An 11,464-nucleotide genomic window follows, 5' to 3' on the forward strand; every position below is an offset into this window, starting at 1 on the left:
CTCTCTTCCCCTCCCTTTAAAACAACGCTAACTCCCATCTGCTTGACTGACAGCCAAAATTTTGGAGATGCCCTGCCTTTTTCCTTCTGAGAATGCCTCTTCAGAGATCCATAACAGCATGGAATGCCTCTCCACAGTACCAGCATGATGAACTCGGTACTGAGGGCATGCACTGCACTTGTGCAAGCACAAGAGAGGTGTTGTAGGTGAGGAGGAAAGCAGACCGACAGCAACTCCTTCTGGAGCAACAGTCTGAGGCAGTCATGCCACTGCTGCATTARAGATGAAGGAGTCACGAGGTGGCTGGAACAGAAAGAGGAGAAAGTGGAATAGAGAAGAGGAAGGTGTAGGGGAAGGCTTAAAGACAGTAAAATATGTGCAAGAAGAAGGCAATGAAAGGGCAAATGTTATTATAGCAGAAGCAGAGATGAAAAGAAAGAAAAAAAAAAAAAATTAAGATACAAGTAAACCAGGCAAAGAACAGTGGTAAACCAAATATAAAAACTTTTTTTTTCCAAGAAGCTATGAGGTGCTGACCTTCCAGAACACAGTAGTACAATGTTCACTGCCAGCATCACTCCTACACCACATATCTAAGAAAGGGGAAGAGAGAGCACAAAAGTATGCACACTAGAGCCACATAGTTACAAGAAAGGAAAGGCCTCTTGAAGAGGRTATCTGAGGGCAAATGTGCTCGGGTGTCATTCACAAGCAGCTCCTGTCTAGTCAAGCAAAGAAAAGCTGACACACAGCTCAACTGTCAAGATGCTCAGTTGGTTGGGTTTATTCCTTAAACTAAAGCTCATACTTTAAATTCTTCCCCCCTGTATTTTCTCTCTTTTATGCAGAGGCTGGAGAAGTGACACTTTGAGCACTTCTAATAGATTACTTATWACATCTAGCTAATAAGTTTTAAYAACAGAAGTCACCCRGAATCCATCAACATCTACACAAAACATGTTTTCACTAAGATTCTATGTCCATGCTCTYCTCCCACATTGCTTAAATACAGGCAACTCTCCTTAGCAAACTGGAATATGACATGCTTGTATTTTGGCTGATTAGAGAAGATTTGGCTGATTCTGGAGAATTGTATTGTCAGGATGTGACTGAAGAGAAATGGACAGTGTATGCTGATGTGATATATTTTCAGATTGAGCAYTGAGAAAAATCATCTTTACAAGAAGTCCCAAATTTATCAGTTCTGCACTTCTGTAGAGATTAGTGCCAAACAGTGGTAATAGCATCCTACTGTCAAGTTCATGAAASACTTCTCTGCACAGCCATGCTCGGATACTTTAGGTTTTGTCCTTCGCTTTTCAGGAACAAGCAACATTTTAGGCTTGCTGTTCCTCAAGGTTTTCTCTTCAGTGCACCGTATACCAGCCACACACAGAATTGTTACAGCAAATTTTCACAGAAGGGCTGTCTAGAAGAAAAATGGGCTATGTCTGGTAATAGCATAAAAGAGAAAGACAAAACTTAGGAGCTAAGGTTTGACTTTATTGTTATTGTACTTCACATATTGTTCACCAAATATTTTCACATATGTTTTCAGCAGAAAAATGCTACTGTTATGATCYCAGATAAAATGAATATATAATATTTCAATGAATTTATAATTATATGTGGAATATCAGGCTAATGAACTAGAAGCACCCTCCAGAGACACTGACTTAAACCAATGATAGCATGTAAAAGAAATTACCTTTTTTCAACAAAAAACAGCTACCCTCCCTACCTATTGTAACAAATGATCAATAATCCAAATTTTATAAGGCCCACATAGTGCCAAATGACCCATAATTTGCTTCTAAAATTCTAAGCAGGACTCAAAGCCAAGGTGAGGTAACTTTGTCAGGAGAATAYTGAAGCACTGTCAAACACGCTGGAAATCTGCTGGCCACACCTGAGTGGTATTTCAAAACACTGCACTTAATACAATCCCTAAGAATCAACCCAGCTGAACTTGGAAATGAGGYAGAACAACCTGATTCTACTGTGCAGGCACACAGAACAGGCAGAAGACGAGGTCAAGCACATGTCCAGTGAGTAACAGTTAAATCCCTTCTGCAGCAGATAAATCTCACAAGACATGACAAACTCCCAGGGCTTTCCAGAAACATCTCAGAACAGAAAAGAACTGAACCAAAAGAGTTCAATTATTCTCCCCTGAGTCTCTTCCCTTCATCAAGTTAATTACAGWGAATTTTGGTAAATACGGACACAGGTTCAAACCAGAGGTATTCTCCTGAGCTCTTACATATTWACCCTCCCTAAGACATCCACAAATCCAGTCACACATGTATTACAGCTCTTCCTGTCACCCAGTCCTTGCTAGGTTTGGCTCCAGGAGACTTTACAGAAGCAATATTTAACTGTGCCCCAGATTATGCACAAGGCAGATGTCTCATGGCAAGCATATTCGTGAAATACTTATGAAAGGACTATTAAAAACGACCAGCTCATGCTGGGATMTTGTACTTTTACTTACATGAAGTAAATTCTGTTTGAATGTCTACTTCCCACAGATGCATCAAACTTACACACCTATATTCATGTGTGTCTATAMAGCCATTAAACTCAGCACTCTATTGCACACCACCTGAAATAACAAAACAGTATTTCTGTTTATGGTATTCAGAAAACAATAATGACCTACAGTGCTTCCTCAAAGATGACATTTTAACTTCAACAGCTCCTCCCAGGGCACTGGTAAGATGACAAATATATTTTCCCTTTTATGGAGCATAGAAATATTTCCATACATAGCAACCAGATATCATGTTGTTTAAAATATGTACCTTTGTCATGATAAGGAATTGGGCAGCCATAAGAACTTAAGGTCAGTTTAATTCTCCCCCTGAACAGAAATCTTCCACAAATTCTTTTAACTTTCTCCAGCCTCAAGGACTGCAACAGGTTCTACAGGTATGCAGTCTTCAAAGTCCTAACAAATATAACAGATATGACACTCCAGYTCCAAATGCACAGTAAAATCTGCTTTTTTCAAGTCATTAATCACTATTGCCCCAGGTCACTTTCTACTTTGATCTAAGAATTTGTCATTATAAGGTCTAGATGACAGCAAATATTTCAGGATTCATCCCAGTAAGTAGTTATTTCACTGCATTTGGAAAAAAGAGCATGACAAATTCATTTTCTGCTTTGGATCTTGTATTCCCAAGCACTGGAAAAGAGGATGTTTCCCATGCAGTGTATGAGACACCTTTAACCCTTCTTCTTTATCRTGGGCACACAGATCCTGAAAGACTCTCAAATTTTCAGTTCTCAAACTCCACACTGMATTTCCGTACAACCTTCAGGCAAATTTAGAATTGAAAAAATGATATCCTTGGAAATGGTAAAACTTCAACAGTCACACGTATCTCTCCTCCAGCTTTTGCATACCGAGTTCATATATACATATATATATACACATATATATTCATGTATATATATATATATACCCTCATCATAATGACAGAGTTCCTAAATAATTTGGATAATAGGATATCAGAGAGCTTAAGCAGCTTCAACTAGTCTAAATAGTATAAAAGATCCTTAATTACTTTTAATTATGTGTATTACAATAATGGCGAGAGGTGTCAAAAGGGCATCAAGTCACACAAGAGCTCTCCATACACAAGTTAAGAAAGAACTCTTGACCTAAAAAAAAAATTACATTTCAAGTAAGCAATACCAAAAAGAGATACATGTGACAAGTCCATCAACTTTTATCCAAAGTGAATTAAAGCATCTATAACTTTTCCAAAGTCAAAAAGAAAGAAATTATATGAAGTGTCCTGCTTCATAATGACAAATGTTTTCTACTAAGCATGTTTTAGTATGATCATTTTGCTTTGTTCAGTCATCTTTACTGGAGCTAACAAACAATATTCTGTCACAACAGATAGCTCCCAGTGCCATTACTCTTGAAATATTTTTTGTTGTTGCTTTTAGAAAGTGATGAAACACCATTTAAAAAATCCAAAATATAAACAAACCAACCCCTCAAAACTCACCAGTCCAATGCCATTTGCAATGCCACTTTGTCACTGAGAAAGAGGCAACACTCATGCTCCAGAAATTCCCAAATTCTGACACAAAGAGTTGCTCAGTCAGACTGGGGATGCTTTTGTCCTTAAGCAAAAGCAAAAGCACTTTCAGAGAAAAAGAAAGAGGAATAGGGAGCAGGGGACACAGATTCAGGCTGCTGAAAGAACTTCCTACAGCATGGGCAGGGGAGCATATTGTGGGGTGTGTTTATACCAGTAAGAACTACTGCCTGATTTCCAGGGAAAGTATTTGACTTCACTATTGTGAATACCTTGACAGAAAGTCTTTATCTTGAAATCCACTCCTTTGCCACTGGAAAGATGGAAATACAATAAAGGCCATGTGAGAGCTGCAATAAAAATTTCCATGTACATAAATTTTTAAAACGGGCATCCTGTGTTGTTAAGGACTAACAGGCACGTCATCAAATGGAAGTAGTGGGTCACAGTCACAAAAATGTTTTACTGTGAAAAGGAAAGTATAAGAAATAAGCAATGCATCCAGGTATGACATGAGCTGACAGCTCTGACTCCAAATTACTTTCTGATGTCTGAGGTTTTTTTGTTATGAAAAGAGAAGCATCCTGATGTAAGAAGAAAGAGAAAAAGAAAGTGAACCATATCAAAAACACATTCATGACTCACAGGCTCACTAATTAAGGAATCTTATTGGATGACTTATCCAAGATATCAGTATCTCTTTCTGTTCAGATTTTAACTTACCAGCCCCCCTCTGAATGGATGATCTTTTTTAATGGGAAGGTACGAGAGGAAGTTTCTACAAATGAAGTCACTTCTGATAAAATGCAGGGCTAGAAGCCTGTGCAGCCTGGCTCTAAGCCAGGGGTTTTAAATGGGTGCAGGTATGACTCTCTGAGCATTTGTGTTCCTCCAGAGTCATAAAACAGAGGCTGAGGAAAGTCTCCTGCCTCCACGGGCTGACTTGCTTAACTGGCACAATCCAAGAAATGTGATTTCTATCCATACTCTGTAAATGTGAAGCGAGATGTCTGTTCTTCTGTGAACTGTGTACTGGCTCCAATCTTCTCCCACACAGCCTCTTCAACATGGGAAGGAATTGCACATTTCCCAAACTCCCTACCATTCAACAGTATAAAAGATCCTTGATTATTTTTAATTATRTGTATTACAATAATGGTAATATTTCTCTGTTTGCCACTTCCTCTCAGTTTTCATTTTCTTGGTCCCTCCATCTACCCTTTCTCTATTTAMATTCACACTCCACTGTGCATAACTATGGTCATAATGGCCTCTCTTAGTTTTCTCTTCTTGCATACCAAAACCTTTTCCTTTCTGGTGCTGCTTGACTTAGCAGCTGGGTTTTTTTCATTTGTTTGTTTTTTTTTTTTTTTTTTTTTTTTTTTTTTTTTCCTTTTTCCCCCGCTTCCTCCAGGTTTGCACAATACCTCATCCTGGAGTATGCATTTCAGAGTATCTGCAAAACATCAGATCAGTGACACCCACTTCAGTGCCTGCTGGTAAGAAAATATACTCTTGCATCAGCATAACTACATTGCAGACCATGGGAAGGGAGGAAGCTGATAGAATGGAACCACCCAGCACAGAAGAATCCATGTCAGGATTATTCTGGACATGGAAGATGCATATGAGATGCTGACCAAGCTCAGTACTGCMCTGGGAGGATTGTTTCTGTGGTCAGGCAGCTGGATTCCAGTGTAGCAGGACACACTGCTACAGTAATTTTTTCTGAAGTAAATAATAGTAAAAAATAGTAATTTTTTTCTGAAGCAATGGATATTGTTACTCAACAAAGAGACCAGTCACTCGGAKCATAATGACAAGTAGTAGCTAATTTTTATTTCAGCCTTAGATGTGMAAGTCATTTAAACTGCTTAACTGACACCAGACAGGGGGTTAATTTTTCTTGGCTGCCAACCTTCTTTATCTACAAAGTCATGGAATTTGACTTTGGAGAGATGGCATGTGTTCCAACATAGCAGAATTAGAAGTAGATTTACACCTGTTAAAATCCATCTCTAAAAGTTTTCAGGTTCACAGACGCACAATATTCAAATATTTCTGAGAATCCATAAATATATGTATCTGCTATAAACACAAGCATATGCTCCCAAAGCTRTGTATGAACAAGTGCAAAAGACACAGAAGCTTGGCTGAAACTTTCCAGGCATTGGATAGAAGAAAAACAACCCACCCCAGCTCCTGGAACAGTGCTGCAGCAGTGGCTTCACTGTCAAACCTCCACCTATACCATTTTGATGGAAAATTCCATCAGCTTGCTCTGCAGCTCCCAAAGCTAACAGCTCTAAAAACATCACAGGAATTGTGTAGGTTATGTTACTACTGCTCAAAAATCACAGCACTGTCTCAGAATCCTGAAACATTAACTCTGAATCCTGTTATATTTTATAAGTATTCCGTATAGGTTTGCATTTGCATTGTGTACATGACACCCTCCCTTTCTTAATCTGGATAAAATRCTAATCTTGAAATTTTAACCTCTAAGATTCCTGTTTGATACCTTAGCTGCCCTTTATGAAATGCAGTTGGGTATGTATTTCCTTCAGGGCATTGAGTTGTACCTGTTTTATCCCTTTGGGACAACGTGCTCACACAGGACATCCTTCCTTTAAGGGGCACTTAGCTAATCCAAGTTCTCCAGAGACTTTTAAAGCACTGACAGCATTAAGTAAGATCATTCCAAGCACCTGTTATGAATTTCAAAGCAGCCTAATTTAATTAATCATTGACTAAAGCAATTTGGATTTGCTCAGTCAGACTGGCATGTATTTTCTCTGATTTTCTTGAAAAGAGTTTGTTTGGACTTCAACAGATTCACAGCACTGCAGTCTGCCACATTTCTGGCAAGTACCAACATACTGCAATGCATGACAGGATSCAGATTTATTCTCATAAAAAACATAATGGAGCTTTTAATTGTCATTCAGAAAACAGAGAAGCATTRCTGCATTTTTTTAATACAACAGACATGCATATGCATTTTTTAATTTAAAAAAYGTATTTAAATTATTTCAACATTATTATTAACTAAATAAAAATATCAAAGTGYAAAGCCATTTAACTAAGCTTTCCTYAATATGATGATTATTCCTGAGGGTTATTTCACTATTATCTGCCATTCAACCCAGTTTCCCAAAGCACTGATCCYCTGAAATCRCACAGAAGCCAAAAGAAACTGCAGATTCTGTGTCCTTGGAAAACTAGGCCAGCTGTGTTTCTGCAATTCTTCAGCCTCACCTCAGTTTAAGTCTGAGKTATTAAAAGAAATCACAACTCGAGCTCTCTTTGAATGAAAGKGACTGAATCACGGTTACGATCACAGCTGCTTACACAGTACTAATTTAGGCTGCCTTGATAGGCTGGTCTGCCCAAAAAATATGGGCAAGACCTGTAAGAGTGAGTGAGGCTTAGAGGTGCCCTGCTTGTGAGTGGCRTTGTGAAAAAAAACGTGTCAAAAGAATGTTAACATAACACAATAATATCAGAGAACTTAGCTCTTGTTCACCAATTTTCAAAACAGCCACTGAAATTATGTTATGATTTGCACAATTCTGCTTGTGCAGTGTTTGTGGCWTAAACACAGTCCATCAAAGATCAAGTTTTATCTAGTAATAAATAGATAGATATATATACAATTCTAGAGCCTAAATATAACATTAAGAAATCTCATTAAACTTATACTCATAAAATCAATCTACAAGAAAAAGTGGCCATCTATACTGCTAACAGCCACTTGCCAAAATCCCTGTAGCCTAGGTGAAATGAGTTCATTCTTTGTAGAGAATTCTGAGATGGAAAAGCCATTGTTCTTATTATGAAATTATCACAAYTCAAAATACTGTGCCTTGAAATATTCAAGATATAAAAATTCCAAGAGTGATTCAGTTAAGAGACTTTTAAAAGACCTGCATCATTCCATGTACTCTCTGAAGCTGCAGAGTGAAAGTGACATAGGAAATCCAATTCTTTATTCAAATAAAATTATTATATAATATCAGGGTTTGGAAAGGTGAATATAAAATAATAATTTCATGTCTTCAGATGTTGAAACATGAGGGGAATCAAAAAAAGACCCTACTATAATTTGTCAGGCTCTCTCACATAATATTAATAAAAAAGTGTTTTTGTATTATAACTAGCTGTGATATCACTTAACATAAGATGTTCTGTGCCCCTCTTCCTCAGAGAAAGCATTTTTTGTAGCAGAAAAGAACAGGCAGTAATAGTCACCTGGGAAAGGCCTTATTACCATTTTACATAAGACACAAGTCTTATTATGAGATGTATTCTTTAGTTTTACAAACAGATGTTCAACCCCCAAATCCTTCACTCATCTTGTACCTCCCATTTTTGTGTTGTCTATCCAGAAGAAATTTAGCTCACCAGAAGAAAGATATTATCAATTTTCATTATATTGTATTACTTTGCCACATCTTCTTTCATCTTCCCTATCTTACGCCATGTGAACTTTATAACTGCAGTATCAGTTACTGTTTTAAGTATCTCCTCTCTGCTATGTGTTAACATAAAGCAAAATCACATCCTTTCCAGTGTGTTAAATCTTAAGATAAAAACACAGACCATAATAAATTCCCAGCCAACTCTCCAAGAGGTTTACATGTGGTTTAAACCCTTTTCTGTGCACTTGAGAGCTAGCAGCACTAGCACTTAAATGAGAAGAAAAARAAAAGCATTAAAAAAATTAGTGCTAAACGGCACTGGCTCAGGAAATGAGAGACAGATCATTAATACAAGAATCTACCTTAAAACACAGACATAGCTTTCTACTCAAACATCTTCAAATAATGAATGAAGTGGAATGTTGCTAAGACAGTTTCAAAGATCTCCTTTCAGTGACATGCAAGAGGTCAAGCATTTATTTGTCAATATTATTAAAATAGAGCTTTAATACCGGTCATAATAGACTGATTTTTTTATACAGAAGCCTCTACATTATTATCATTAATCTTACTTGATCTGAAACAAAAAAAAAACTCTCTGTAAAAATGCAAGCCCCATTTCCCCTTTATACCTTCTGTAAGTCTGTAGTGTTATTTTTATTTTTGTTCTTTGCCTATGCAAAGCAGAAGTCATAGTTAGGCACGCTTAACCACCTTCCTGAAGAGAATACTAGCATGCAAGTTCCCAAGAGCAGATTTATTTACATAATTTAAATCAAATAAAGCAGAATGCTTAAACCTTATTTTACTTTTTATATAYGCTTTATATAATTATATATTATTATGTAGTTTCTCAACTTTTTAGTAAGAATGAAACACTTTATGCTTTACGAAAATTTACCCTGATCTTGAGACTGACTTGAGGATCTTTCCGTAAGGAAAGCAAAAAAAGAAAAATGCTAATTACAGCTCTGGTCTTCATTGTTAGTTAGAAGGTTGAGAATAAGAGCTGCCTTTGCTTAATAAAGCAGCTGCAGAATGAAAATCCTGCTCATCGAACACCAAAACTTTCAAAGGGGTAAGGGTAAAATATTTAAGAACATTTTCCCATGACAGCCACTGGCAAAAATCTTAATTATGCTGAAACTGTGAGATCTATTTTGCCTTTTTTTTCTATCATGAATCTTCATTCCAAAACAGATCCAGTTGTTTGAAAAACTCCAATTACATTATCCCTTAGTGCCTCTTGATCTTATGCAGACTGCTCTCATAGTTAATATTTACAGGAGAGCAACAGCCTCTTCATCTATTAAACAACATCCAAGTTTTAACAACATTATGTATGAAGGTGAAGTTCACTCTGCCATGTGGGAACTGAAAATCAGGATGTATCTTAGCAGTAGCTACATAAAATACCGCATACTTGCTTTTATGTCTGCATTTACAGAAGCTGTGGCAATTTTAACATCAGTTAATGACCTGGCACAAAAGATCATCCCCGCAGCCCTACTATCCCAAAAGWAGGGATTCCTCACTACATGCATCCACAGATAGGTGGATAAAGGTGTTCTGCCTGACAAGCCATACCCTGAGTGCCACAGTAAGAAACAACCCGGTTTCTACATCAGTAACATCAGACTCCTCTTTCCCATCCTTGTCAAACTGCAACTTCTTGGAGAGTGTCTATCAGGCAAGTGTAAGGATGCCTACTGTAATTCCAGATGACTTCCAAGTCATCAGATTTGAGAAATAAATAATTTAAATAGAGATAAACTACATTTAAAGTATTCTCTAGATCACACAATTACAATGTTTTCATTGATTCTACACCCATGCAAATTAAAAYACATATTGAAGACTTAGAGAATGAACAAAATCTTAAGAGTTTATTTTTCAACACTACTTTTTTCTACACTACTTTCCTTTCTGCTTGACTGGAGACAAACAGGACTGTCCCACAAACTCATCAATTGGGTTTARAAACCATTAACTCAACCTACAAGGTCATCAAGATAAGAATAAAACCAATAAGATTGTCCTTCAGAGCTATTTTTAGATATGGCTAATAAGTCTGCACAGCAGTCTTACATACTGGCTCATTTTTGGTCAAATATTTACCCTGGTTGCAGTGCAACTTCTGGTTTKCTTTGCAAGCTGTCAGTGTTCTGGTTTTGACTCCAGCACCACGCCTTGCATCTGATGGGGCCACACTGCTTTAAGGCCGTGCTCAGTCTATGTAACACCCCAGTCAAGCCTGGGTAATGCACAGCTTGCTGAAGACGATGGGAAATTAATGCTCAAATAATGGAAGACAGCATCTGGATGCTATAATTATGACCAACCATTATAAGCCAGAATGAAAATCTACATTAGGGTTGATGTTAACTCATTTAACAGAAGTGCAGAAATTAACKCTCCTGGCCTGCAGCCAAGGATGATCCCTCTTGGGCAGTCCCACTGCACAGCCTGAAGGAAGRGTTGCACTCTGAACACACCAAAATTTCCTGCATGAACTAGTGAGGGGAGAGCTCTCATCAGATGATCTCTGCCAGGGCTTGTCATCATGTTTAGATGCTGAATTTTTCAGGCTCTTTGCAAAGCRATCCCTTCACCCCCTGTCCATCCTTCCATCACTAAAACTGAGCATCAACTGATTCCTTTCTCACAAGCAGATCATGCCTTATGCCATCCCTGACATGGGAAATTTCTGTCTAATAGTCACCCCRTTTACCATCATAAACCTTTTATTTTAAAGAAACTCTCACCTCCCAGTAGCTAGTAGACGGTTCATGAGGGGATTAATATTTAACCTATCAGAACTGCACAGTTTTTGAAAAAGCAACAGTACTGTGTGTCTAGGCTATACAAACACCAGGTATTTTATACATAATCTTCTTTATTTTGACCTATAATCATGTTCCTTCTTTATGCCTGTGATCCCATACTTCCTGAGCCTGGTTTTATAGCATGCTGCACATCACTACT

This window comes from Malurus melanocephalus, unplaced genomic scaffold, assembly GCF_030028575.1.
Source record: "Malurus melanocephalus ecotype Western Australia unplaced genomic scaffold, MMel_1.1 scaffold_30, whole genome shotgun sequence".
Taxonomy (NCBI): Eukaryota; Metazoa; Chordata; class Aves; order Passeriformes; family Maluridae; genus Malurus; species Malurus melanocephalus.